Source organism: Pimephales promelas, chromosome 18, assembly GCF_988280905.1.
Source record: "Pimephales promelas chromosome 18, fPimPro1.hap1.1, whole genome shotgun sequence".
Lineage (NCBI taxonomy): Eukaryota > Metazoa > Chordata > Actinopteri > Cypriniformes > Leuciscidae > Pimephales > Pimephales promelas.
The window spans coordinates 19,414,839-19,428,997 of record NC_142786.1 but is presented as its reverse complement, the minus strand read 5'-3'; the positions used below and the strand labels follow the sequence as shown (position 1 = coordinate 19,428,997).

At 38.2% G+C, this 14,159-nt stretch overlaps 1 long non-coding RNA gene across 1 annotated transcript in view; it reads right to left on the bottom strand.

Moving 5' to 3' along the window:
• The window catches only part of LOC148970980 (uncharacterized), a 98,565-nt gene extending 95,897 nt beyond the window's left edge, over positions 1-2,668 (bottom strand). The window contains exon 1 of the long non-coding RNA XR_016147379.1: positions 2,488-2,668. This is a non-coding gene — a long non-coding RNA (uncharacterized LOC148970980). The remainder of the gene's footprint in view (positions 1-2,487) is intronic.
• Positions 2,669-14,159: the final 11,491 nt, after the last annotated feature.

Here is a 14,159-nt window from a genome sequence, read left to right as displayed (position 1 = left end):
TGACACGCTGCTGTGAAATAATGGCGTAGTTTTAATAGCCGCAGCTTTCTCGGATTGCCTTGGTTTGGATTTAAACTTAATGTTCCGGTGAGTTTTGAAAATTCTGCACTCGGTAAACATCAGAATATCCCTTCTTCTGTCAATAAAAATAAAAACTTATCATCTGAAGAGATGACGTTTCACGGCCAAATCAAATAACCAATAAGAGGAGAGCCCTTCTAGCCAATCAGAGGCTAAAAAGGCGGTACCTTCACCTACCATCCTGAGAAAAAAAATATCGCGTCCCGGAAAATTCACTTGTTGCATGTCAGTGACGTAATGCGTTATTCTGGGTTTCCGCTCGTGCAGTACGAGCATAGTAACTATGGCGACAAATGTGGACAACAGCGTTAGTAGCATAGACAGTAAAAGAAATGGACACAGCGACCCCATTAATTTCAACTGAGAAGACTGAAGCCCAATTATTGCAATTCCTGCCTGATGTTTGACCGAGTGCGCAGGCTCAAACTGAGCTTGACAACAGTCTGACAGTTGTAAATCTTCTGGTAGCTGTGCAAAACACAAATCTGAATCACCTAATTCCTCAAAAACGTTGAAATATTTTGTCCCGTTACTTTTATGGACTCTCTATTTATGGGCTAAAACATCTGTAGCATTTATCAAGTTCACTGATAATTGTGCATGCATTTATTAATCATTATGATACTCAAAATCATAATAAAGTGGTAGGATTCCCTTTCAATAGTCCAAATTTGCTGTGGCACTGCCATTTTCGTCTTTCTTCAGTGGATTGCGTCAACTCCTGGTTGGTCAAATTCAGATAGATCGACAAATCAGCTCATTGATCAACCGCACACACCTCACGAATTCAAGCCGACAGCTCCCGAACTTTTTAGACATGTTTAAAAATGATCGTGACGGGGCTCGGCTCATATCGTGCTAGAAAGATATGAGCCGAGCCCCGTCACGATCATTTTCGATCACGATCAAAAATATGTTGCCGGCTCGTGCACACGACACGAGCCGGCAACATTAAGGCGGGCATACACTGTGCGATGTCTGTGCGATTTCAGCAAGGTACCTACTCACACTCAACGAGTAAAACGCATGCGATGCAAAGCCAAAGTTCAGGATTTATGTGCTCACACTGTACGGTCCGATCGTCGACACTGCTCACACTATACGTGTAATATCTGTGATAACCCCCTGGATTGCGCCTATTTACGTGTACGTATTCAGATGTATTGTCAAAACAAGCATCTGCTATCAGTATCAAGGTGATTTAGTATTTTCAATTTTATGCATTTAATTTTTATTAGTATTATTGTATTATCATTATTAGGGGAGGGCTATAGGCTAATTTTATTATTAAATTGATCTGCTATTATAATTAATTTGACACGCAATATTTTCACAGCACATACGACATAACCAACGTGTTGTGAGGATAATAAAATATTACATAATCTTACTCCTCATTAAAAACATTTGTCTAAACATTGTCTAAACATTTAGGTCGATTACAATGAATTATAGGCATATAAAATAACTATTAGCATTCTATAATATGTTACATTGCCATAATTAATCATCAATGAACATTAAAAACAGGTTTATTTCAAAAACATTGACAAAATAATAAAAGAGGTGTTACATCGCAGGTGGCTTGGAAGACGGTGGGTAATATTATCATTTTTTTGCAACACGAACTGGAGGTAAGCAACAGTAATTTGTAGCTAGTTTGAACTACAGAACTTAAAGATCTCCCTCTATTCGTTTTTATTTAAATTTTATTTTTGCTGCAGATGAAATGGTTAAACTTTTGTTTTCGCGCAGGTGCAGTGAGGGAAAAAACACTGAGTTTAGGGCAATCGGTTCGTAACTTTGCTTCAACTGCACGATATAGTCACGAGGAGCGACCAAAATTTCTGACATGCCAGAAATTCATCCGACCATCCGGTTGTCGATCGTGAGAGGTTAATCGCCTCTCGTTTCTCCCTGTACACTGCACGAACACTGCACGACAAACGACACATGTCAAAGCTGAAAATCGGTCTGACACGAAAAGAGTCGCACAGTCAGAATTCGGCTCAAAATCGGACGAAAATCGCACAGTGACAGTGTAGGCCTATGCCCGCATTTAGAGCACAACCGATTTCCACGCGATTTCTCCCGAGAGAGAAAAAAATCATCTGCAAGCTCATAAATTATAAAACAGCAAAAAAATCGCACCTTGAAAATGAGGCCTGAAGCCCAAAATTCTGAACCACCCCTTTAAAGTGTGTGGGCAGATGGAAAATTAAATATAAAGGTCTATAAAAGCTTAGTGTCTCCGGCCTGGTGGTTTATAAAAGCTTTTTGGACTCGGGTAATAGTACTGCTGTTTTTTATTCAATGGATTGACAGGTGCGATGTTATGTTCAAGAACTTCCGCCAAACTTAGACACGCCCTTTTTTTCTACAACCGAGTCAAAGCAGTTTATTTACCTGTTAAGCATGACGGCTTCTCTTTTCAAGGGTTTCACAGCTCTCAGTTCTTCTTCCAGCGCTGAAAAGCTTTACCAATGTCCCTCTTCTCTGTGTCCGTCGCTTTTTAGTACTCCTACTCCTTTTAGGATGTGAACATTTCATTCCCTCCAAACTCTTTCAAACCACTCAAGTTCATGTCACGCGCTCTTCTCGCGCGCTCTCAGTTTCCGGCTTCCCATATATAGAACGCGTAAAATGATTGACAGGTGGAAAGCGTTTCAGAAACCTGCTGATTCGTGAATCTGACGCTTTTATTATGTATTTTACCGTTTACAGATCATAAGTCTTTCACAAAGGGTAAAAAATATATTATACAGTTATTTCAGTGATTTCAGGTTTGCTTGTGGCATTCATACTTATTTGGTTTAACTATATATTCAACACTTTTAGGAATCATCACTATTACATAATTTAAAATGTATAACCAAAATACTCTTGACAGTTTGTGATTAAAAATTTATATTTTGCTTGGAGATTGGGGACAGGTTTTTAGACCAATTAATGTAACTGGCTGCTTTATGACACTTTTAAAAATAAAATGGCACTTATTTTCAACAGATGGCTCTTCAAACAAGCTGTTTTTTGTTTTGTTTTTGTTATTTAAGATATTTTGGAAGCATTACTTAACATTAATATTTAAGACTCATCTAAAACATTTCAGCATTCGAAGAAAAAACAACTTGTAATAAAAATAAAACCATTTATTTCGGATCTGCTATAAAAGCCATACATCTCAGTGCAGAGTAATTCAATTCGCTTAAAAAGCAATGCTGGACCTCTTTAGCTCTATACAGTGCATTTATCTCGATTAACAGTTCCCTCCTCTTTTCTCCTCCATTTGTCGTGGTTGCTCTGTCAGAGCTGTTTAGACGAACAAAAAGCCTGCTTGTTTTGACAGATGGTTTCTCGGTTTTGTTTTTGTTGATAATGAGAAACATGTTCCTTGGCTTGCAGTGCCAAAGCCTGAGGGTTTGCAGTTGTGAAGTGCCTGAAAGAAACTGCAAGGAAATTACCTGAGGCAAACACCTCTTTTGTTTCAGTGCTAACTTGGCATTAATCCATGCAGAACTGAAAATGTTGAGGATGCAGACTGGACCACTGATGTCATTTTCTCATTATATCGTGGTATCATGCTAGATTTTATGACTGGCCAGGACTGCAGTGGACTTGTTTTTCTTCACCTCATGTACTTTCACAAGCTCCTGTGTGACTGTTCATGCTAAATTGTCAGAGCTAGCTTCGAAAATCTGTGCTACCGTGCACAAAAGCACAAAAAGGGCTTTTAAACATGACTGCACCATTTCCAGAACATGCATCAGGATTTATAAAAACCTACAGAACCCTGATTTGGACAACCAATCTTTTGACAGTGGCCCACTTAATTGAACTAAAAGATGTAACTGAATGAAACAGTCACACCAGTCCAAAAAAGCAATTTGCAGAGAGCTCGGGTTTTACAAATGTTATCGGCGCAATCAACTACACTCATGTTATAAGGCGCCGGAAAAGATTGAATTCACTTTCATCAACACAAGTCACATTGGTTTCATCAGTGCAAAATAAACCTGTGATGACTAAATGGCTCTGGCCAGGATTCCTTTATTTGATCCAATAGTAGAGGTTGGTAAATTGATGAGGAAGCGTATACGTGTGAAGCAGATTCATCTGTATTCTATAGGGTCATCTTGTAAAATCTTTTATTCATTCTGCACTCAGGTAAGAGAGGGAGCCCGGTCAAAAGCTTCGACTGACCTCAGGGTCAATCAGGGGATAATCACCCTGTTCACAAGGCCATAGATCTGGCGGGAGCTGAAAAAGAGAGGAAAATGGAAAAGAGAGGACTGGAGAACAAATGCAAGTATGAAAGTTGAGTGAATTAGTTCCTTGAAATCTATTCACAATCTGATTTTGGTAAAAAAAAAAAATGGTATAAAAGGTGACAACAAAAAGTCATTTTCATTTATATAGTGCTTTTAACAATCTAGATTGTTCCAAAGCGGCTTTACAGTGATAATAGGAAATTAAAGTAACAGATTGTTTTGGCTTTATGGCAGCTCTAGAATAAAGTTCACTTCCATCCAGTGTTGGGGAAGTTACTTTTAAAAAGTACTGTATCTTGTTACTCATTTCTTCTTAAAAAAAAAAAAGTAATCCGGTACTTTACTTAGTTACCCCATATGGAAGGTAAATTTTTTTGTTACTTGTTACTTCTTAAAAAAGTAATCTGTTACTTTAGGCTACTTAGTTACCCCATATGGAAAGTAACTTTTTACGTTACTCGTTACTTCTTAAAAAAAGTAATCTGTTACTTTACTTAGTTACCCCATATGGAAAGTAACTTTTTATGTTACTCGTTACTTCTTAAAAAAAGTAATCTGTTACTTTACTTAGTTACCCCATATGGAAAGTAACTTTTTATGTTACTCGTTACTTCTTAAAAAAAGTAATCAGTTACTTTACTTAGTTACCCCATATGGAAGGTAACTTTTTATGTTACTTTACTTAGTTACCCCATATGGAAAGTAACTTTTTATGTTACTCGTTATTTCTTAAAAAAAGTAATCCGTTACTTTACTTAGTTACCCCGAAAGTAACTTTTTATTTTACTTTACTTAGTTACCCCAAATGGAAAGTAACTTTTTATGTTACTCGTTACTTCTTAGAAAAAAGTAATCCGTTACTTTACTTAGTTACCCCATATGGAAAGTAACTTTTTACGTTACTTTACTTAGTTTCCCCACATGGAAAGTAACTTTTCACGTTACTTGTTATTTCTTACAAAAAGTAATCTGTTACTTTACTTAGTTACCCCATGTGGAAAGTAACTTTTTATCAAAATCTGTCAAATCTGTCGAATGGCGGAGATCACTGTCAAATCTGTCACTGGGAAAAGTAACGTTGCGGCAAATTGAAAAAGGAACTACGTTTCGTTACAAAATTTTCAGAAGAAATTTTCACCTAACACACAACACTGCTTCCGTCGCAACTAGTTATTAGTTATTAATTAGTTATTAACTTAGGTGCCGCTAGGATGACACCGTTTTAAAAGAAAAAAGTTCAAGCAAACTTTAAAAACAGTGATGGCGTGCACATTAGAACATCATCTTTGAACGTGGTGAATGTCATGTTTTCAGAAATGTCGTCACATGCACGTATTTGTCATGAGCTTGGGTTGCAAAAACATGCATCCGTATGGATTTACCATACGTGTGTTCAATAAAGATAGACTCGTTTGTGTGTCATTTGTCAAAGCAAACTGTTTATCTCTATATTCTAAGACAAGATATTCAGGTAAATCCAAATTTGTCCATATCAGTTTTGTGCACTGAAAAATATATGCAGTATAAAATGGTATTTTATTCCCTTTTGATAAATAAAGAGATCAGGCTTAACTCAAATAAACAAAATGTCCTCTAACACACACTTTAATGCCCTTATAAACCATCTGGGGGGTTTTATATTTAAAAACATTGCATTGCCAGAATAATAGCAATAGAGATATCTTATTATGCTTCTGGAGGTTGCCTGAAGAAAATGTAGAATTTTTGGGCTGTGAAGTCGAGTTCATGTTTACATAGTTTTTTTCTGGTTAAGAAGCCGATAAATTTTCCACCAACACAAGGACAGGCGGAATAAGAGAGTGAGAGAAAAAGGGCAGTTTTCTATGAATAAAGTGGAGAGAAGAGCTGGCATCAGCAGTCTCTGAGCTGAAGATCACAACAGTCTGATGGCCAATGCCTAAAACACCCTCAGAACATCCAAAACTCACTCCTGCTAAACGCAATAAACAGGTTTTCTCATAAATGGATTTTAATGGCTCTTGCTTTAGTCAATCATTTTATCCCTTTAAACTCATCTTTGATCAGCAGAATTACATACAATATGACATGTCATTTATATTAACAAATCTAGTGTTAATGGGCTATATGCACGCATAAGTTCTGCATTTGACGCAAGGATGCTCGTCCATTTCTGGTTGTGGAGATTAAAGCGGAGGAAAACCGAGGAAAACGGGATTATGGCAGAGTCTTCAAAATTTACTGTCCTCCCGTCTTTGAAACGAAGCGTACATACATTTAGATGTAATTTTATATATAGTTATGTTTATTTAATATAATTTTAAAAAGAAGCATATACACAACGAGGGGTGTCTGTTTTATCTGTTTTTGTGACTAACGTTTCTTTAGTATAACCATGGAGAATAAAATTCAATATAAATTCTCGGTATTGCATTGGACTCTACGATCAGCGGAAGTTATTGAGCATCCTTAGACCTTCACCGGAAATACCGCCGTGCATAGAGCCCATTGGATCTCAAACAGTTTCATTAAAAGTAGTTATTACTCCACCACGTGCGAAACCAACGTGGTTGAACGATACTTTGCGACAATGGCTTTCGGGAAACAGTCGTGACTAGCTAGTTGATTTCTCTAAAGATGCATTATAGTGAAGCAGCGAGCTACATCGTTGTACAGGAAACTCACCCCTGATTGGTTACAAGGTCGTTTGTGACGTCAGAAACACCAAAGATTTGAAACCGTGTTTTTTAAACTGTCTTTGGTTCACTGCAAATTTAAGCAGAAAATACTCAGCAATGCTGTCGACTTATGAATTTACACATGGTTTGTCTTAGAGCGTATTAAAAACACCACATACACTGTAAAAAATATTTTCAAGATTTGTTATCACAACATATTTTCTTTTGTCAAATCAACTTTATAATATTTTATTTAGCTGAGATAACTTATTATTTTGAGTTTCTGATGGTTAAATTAATCTACTTCATTGTATTAACTCACTTTTTCCAGTTCAATCAACTTAAAATTTTAAGGCAACCCAGGTTACTTACTTTTTTAAGTTAAACCAACAATATTTTTTTACAGTGTAGTAATCACTAAATTTTTTCTTTTGTCAAATCAACTTAAATAATTTATTTAGTTCAGATAACATATAATTTTGAGTTTCTGATGGTTAAATTAACCTCCTTCATTGTATTAACTCACTTTTTCCAGTTCAATGAACTTAAAATTTTAAGGCAACCACTTACTTTTAAAGTTAAACCACCAATATTTTTTTACAGTGTAGACATGCTTGATTTAAGCTTTTGAACATTTCCATCATTGGCGTGTGTGACAACAAGCCCCAATAGCGGAATACAATGTCACAAAATTGGAGCCTGCCATTTCACAGCCTATTGGTTTTCCAGCTAAATTGAAACAAAATAATCCAGGAAACAGTAAAATATACATAAAACCATTGTTTTGGTTATAATGTGACAAACCCAATACAGGGTCTTTTCATTTAAAGTCTATCTTTGATGCTTTCCATTCCACAGTCCATAGATATCTCTCTCAGGGTTGGGACAATTAAAATATATAGCAGAATAAACATAAGACACTCTATACTTAAAAACACGCTTCATATGCCAGTAGTCATATTTAAGGAAATCAGCAGAGTAAATTATGAAAGGCTCTATAGAAATCCACATCAGATAAGACCGTATAGCAGATGCCAGAACAGAGGAGCAATCATCACGGGCAGTCCTGCATTACGGGTTCGCCATTCAGACACAAATCACTCGGTCTACAAAGCCTCGGTTTATTGGACTTTCTGCAGGCGTGATTATAAACAAAGACTTGATATTAAAGCCTTCCATTCATGCAGTAAACATGCACAGAGGAAAATGTCTATTTTGAAAAAAAAAAAAATATATATATATATATATATATATACTGCCCTGCGTAGGAGGAGGAGGGCTGGGAACAGTTTTCCATCTCTCGCTCCCGAATTGGTGTCTAATTATCGCATCATAATGAGAAGCTAAAATAACTTTGTTCATTTCATGGCCAAGGACCAATAAAACGACGCAAGTCTCTCCATAAACTGCATTTGCATTTCTGGCTTGTTTCTGCTGTCCAATAGTTAACCTCCACACCACAAGACAAGTCGCATATTGTGAGGAAATAATGTTTGGCTGTGTGATGGACATTTTAATAAACTAAATACACATTTTGACACAAAGGAAAACAAAAATGAAATAAATAGCCATATAAAGCATTTTATTTTTTTATGAACAACCCACAATTGTAAATTGACAGCCCACAGATTCAGTGACTGTAAACGGATAAATTAAAACAGCCTAAATCCATTAAAATCAACCTACATGTTTTTCAAGGACATTTTAAGATTTAGTACATGAAAATCATTTTCAGCATGTCAACATCAAATATGAAGGAGTAATTGCAATCGTTTACTTTATGGGACCTCATGCTATATGACACCTCATCATTCCAGCGGCCGTTTCTTCACAAGTTACAGCCATGAAATGACACGCTTTTTATAGTCCTCTAAAGGAGCCTGTTGTACACAAGCTCTGCTCCATCATGGAAAACATCAAGTGGGAATAATGTTGACGGATTCCAGAAACACCCTACACCCATTTACTGATCGAACTGGAACTGGAAGTGAATGACATTAGGAGACAGATTAAATAATTCATTTTTTAATGCCTGAATACATTTCATATTTTAAAAAAACATAGATTGTCATTGTTTTTTTTGTTTTTTTTGTTTTTTTGGTAAAATCTGGGTACCCCAAGAAATCTTGTAAATCTTTGGACAAATGTAATCTTATTTAATCTTGGTTCTTGTGCTTGGATTATTTAAACAATAAATTAAACAAGATTATGGTTTGCATAATATTTATTAAAGTGTCACATAAATACACAACACATTCTCACCCCAAGGCGTCAGCTTTGACCATGCTTCAATATTTGACGTTTTAGGCGCCCTTTAGCGTCACTTACATGACGCGATTCTACGGCGTCATCTAACTGACGCTAAAGGAAAGCGTCAGTTAGAGGACGCGGTTAGGTTTAGGTATGGGGTGGGGGTAGGGTACACGCGATCCTAGGGTGTCATCTAACTGACGCTAAAGGGCGCCTAAAGCGTCAGATATTGAAGCATGGTCAAATGCTTCCCAAGGCGTCAGTTAGGTGACGCCTTGGGAGTGAGAATGGGCTGAAATACATCAATCTTCCATACTGCTTATACTGGGCCACAGGAGTGCTGATGATTACTGAATGATTATTACGAATGTTAGAATAACGTTAACCAAAAACGAGCAATTCCTTAAGAAAACTTTCCAGGCTAACCAAAAAAAAATAAAAAATAAAAAATCAAAGCATAAAAAAAATAACATTCTGGGAACTAAAAATGAACCTTAAAAAAAATACTGTTCTACATTCTTGGGAACAAAATCGAATGTTCTGTTATGAGAATCAAAACCTAACATTTTGGGATCCAAAAAACTAACATTTTGAGAACATTCTGGGAACCTAAAACTAATGTTCTGGAAACCAAAAATTGGTAATTTTATCTATTTTTTTGAATTAGATAAAAAAAAATATCTAAATCCATTTCTCAAAAACACTTTGAGGTTTTTAAACCTTGATTTTGAAGTTTATCGTCATCATCACCATAGTTTTTAGCATTGAAACTGGACACAAGGCAGACGCAAGCATCTGAAAAGTTCTAAAAACTAAAAGTTCTGTGAACAGTTAATGTCTGCGTTCAGTGGCTTTGAGAGGAGCAGCGTAATGCGAACGCCCACTGCCTCCTGCTCCGGTCGCCCACTCTGTCATCCGACTGTTCCTCCCACCTTCTCCATCACTTCTCCTCAACCAGCCTTTCATGGAGGTGGGATCCAATTAGTCCAGATTCATGAGGAAGCACTGTCAAGCATTGCAACAAGAAGTCTTCAAAGCCGAGGAGGGGGAGGGTGAGCAACAGGAAAACGGATAATGAAAATTGTTGCATGTGTTGGTGGCTGGTGACTCAAACGTGTCCTTAAAGCCTTAAATCAACAGGAGGAAACTCGTCTGAAAGGCATTCTTCATGCTGCTATGGCCACTGTAACCCAGGCTGATGCTGGCCTTGACCTGTCAATCATTGTCAATCACAGGCATTTAGATCGTCTTTGAGGTTTAGATGAGGTTGCAAAAGTCGATAACCTTATTTTATTTTTACTTTATTTGAAATCAGAGATTGAAGTTTTAATTGTTATGCTGATAAAATAATAGGTTTATGAAAAAGGCTGTTTTAAAGGGGTCTTGTGATTATTATTTTTTTCATGTTTATGTGTAATGTTGCAGTTGCATTTGCAGTTTGAAAAGGCATAATGGGTCCTCTATAAATTTATCAAGATGCTATAAAATGTGATATTTAAAGGCCCCCTGAAATCAAAATGTAAGTTTTTTAGCTTTTAGTATGAATATGTTGGCCTTAAAGGGTAACTAAACCCCTGGTCAGAGGCTGACTCCACCCACTAGCAATATTTGAAAAATGCTGAAAAAAATGGGCAGACCCCAGCGGGGCTAGGGGGCGTGCACCTGAGACCCGCCGTGAGTGACAGCTGCTGTCAGACTCTAAAATAGAGAGAGACTGGAGTGACGCAAGTAGCTGCCTTTGCAACAGGGCGGCCATTTGAAGTCGAGGACTTTTCTCCCTCACCTTGACATCCACTTCAGGTGAAGGTGAAGGTGAGGGAGAAAAGTCCTAGACACAGGGCCAAATCCATTCGAGCCGCTGGCTCAAACTGCGGTCTTAACTCCCGCATCGCGACGGGCATCTGATGAGTTTTGTCGTCGAGTTGATCTCAATAGGGCACGCTCTGTGGGCATATATTCATATTGATATTCTGCTGCTATGTGAAAAAATCCAGCAAAATGCACCGGCTCGTTTGTCGACCCCAGAGGATTAACTTTATCCTAACCATAAATTGTGATTAAAATATCCATGATCACTCACATCAAGACGCCGCTGCGGTGGAGGAGTCCATGCAGGACGAGCAGTGTTTGGCACTGCGTGTGGAGCTGTGTGGAGAAGCCCATGTCCACCTCTATTCCGTTACTATCCTGATCGTGATCACTGTACTAAACACTGATAAATCTATGCTAACTTGAAGCTATCCTAACTGTACTATGCTACTAGCTACACAAAATAATCTAAATTATCTATATAATGCTATGCTAAATAGATGCAACAATACTCTATCCTGATTGTTTTCAAAAATAATATAAATAACTATATGCTATGCTAACTAGATGCTATTATATGCTATCCTGATCGTTTTCAATACTCATAAATCCAACTCCTGACTCGCTACAGTAGTTTTGACGGAACCAGATGCTTTTATACCAGGGGTTGCCATGGGTGTGGTGAGCTCGCACCAAGGGCGTGACAGAGTGGCGTCTGAGAGTTCCCTACGTCAGAAAGTACCCCTACTGCAGGAGCTTTCCGTTTAACCTGAAGAGGGCAGCACTCAGACGTTTTTACACCATATATTTGAAAATCAAAACACTTTATACTCAATTGTCAAAAAATGTACTCGAATCAATGAACAGCATTTATGAAGCTCCATTCTTACAGATCATTAACTAAAAAAAGTTGTTTTGGTGTTTAGTTACCCTTTAAGGTTATGAATAACCTGGTGTGTACCAAAACAATTACACAATTCACATTTAGGAGAAATAAGAATTCAAAACTTAGTCTCTTACTTCCGCTAAAATGGATCAGGGATTTTTAAGACGTCACCACTGACTTCAGCTTCTCATCACATCTTCTGTCCAATCAAATGCTCTCTAGAATCTAAAGCTCCGCCCCCTATGCTATAAACACCACCTGACCAAAGCGACCATGACACGTCACAAAGATGTGTGTTCGGTTGTTCAAACTGTCATGAAATGCAGACACTAAATTTTTATTATGACTCAAACAGAAAACAAAAACCCACGATGGGGCAAAACAAGACAGGATAACAAACACTAGACTAAGACGAAAAACTAACAGCTAAGACAAGATAAATGCTTCTTACACGACAAGACGATCAACTGATAACTTACAGCTTGATTCTTACAAAGTAAGACACCTTAAGATAGACAATGTACTGACACAGGACAGCAAACACAAGGGGATTAAATAGCAAGAAACTAACAAGGGGAACAGGTGACACTAACAAGGCAATCATGACTAAACAAGGATAACAAGGGGGCGGGGTTATGAGACGAGACAACACAAGCACATGGCCCAAACAACAGACCATGCATTTGTACATAAAACATGGGTCTGCCATGATCCTGCCACAAGACCAGGAAAAATCTAAGACATGATGGCAGAATCATGACACAAACGCTCGAGTTTTCCGTTGGTTAGGAATAAAATGGCTAGAATATATTCACACCTCTACACCTCTAATCCAGCGTATCATCAGCGCTCGGATTTGCTTCCATGGAGCCGTCGAGTACGACAGCAGTCTGTGAGATAAACTAAACGCTATTGGCTATTTGAAAAGGGGGTGGAGCCATTCAATATGTCCCGCCTTAGCTTCCTGTTTCATTACGTCAACGCATCAAACAAAGCTGTGCCTTCCAAGACACTTCAGTGGGCTTTAAAAGAGCATATTAACATGCAAGTCACTTTAGTGCAACTCTAATAAATGTGTATCTAAAAGAGGCGTTCATGGTCACTGCATGGGCTAGAGCCGCAATTACACTCCCAGCTCTCTAACTGAATATACAATACAAAGAGGACCTCCTGGCATCCGTGTGCATTTACTTTTTCCTCTGCTGTGATGTCCTGACCTGAGAAAAACTCTCATATTGTGCAGATATTCAGTCTGTATCTCTCCCCTGTGGCCGGATCTGTAACCTTGAGTACAAAGATTTCGTTTAAACATGCGTAACCATGGTTTCCTTTACCCATTAGATCACAGGGCCGCTCTCTCGCCTAGCAATCAATAGTTTGCAGGGTTCGGGATATTCAGATGTGAGGGGGCTGGTTTCACATCACTCTACACCGAACAACCTCCGGACCCTCTGAGCTTAAGTTTTGCAGTTTCCATGGTAATGTGTATGTGATTGAAAAAAGAAAATAGATGGTAATGGAAGGAAGAGAGGCTATATATCATGCGCATATACGTATGTGAGAGAAAGCGGCAGAATAGAAGAAAGCAAAGAAATCTCCACATGCAAAGAGAGAGGCAAGGTGAGGCCTGGATCATTCACCTCTCCTCACTATCGATGAAACGCTGCTCTCTTCCATCAAACCTGTGGCAGACTGATGGACTACAGACGACCTGTGGTCTTCAGAGAGTCTTCCCCGTGTCTCTGTGAATGAATAATGTCTGCCGGAGAGTGTGTGACTGAGGGGAATGAAAGTCACTTCATTAGATAAAATATCCAACCCAAGTGGATTTATTCAAGAGGAAGATCCTCGAATATCACTGTCTGAGCAGCGTTAAAAACACGAACACATGCTTTACATTATATAACGAGTTCATAACTGTGAACATTTAAGTTCTTGTTATCCTGAACCCAACCAGTAGTGCCAACGCATTCTCACCCCAAGGCGTCACCTTTGACCATGCTTCAATATTTGACGTTTTAGGCGCCCTTTAGCGTCACTTACATGACGCGATCCTACGGCGTCATCTAACTGACGCTAAAGGAAAGCGTCAGTTAGAGGACGCGGTTAGATTTAGGTGTGGGGTGGGGGTAGGGTACACGCGATCCTATGGCGTCATCTAACTGACGCTAAAGGGCGCCTAAAGCGTCAGATATTGAAGCATGTCCA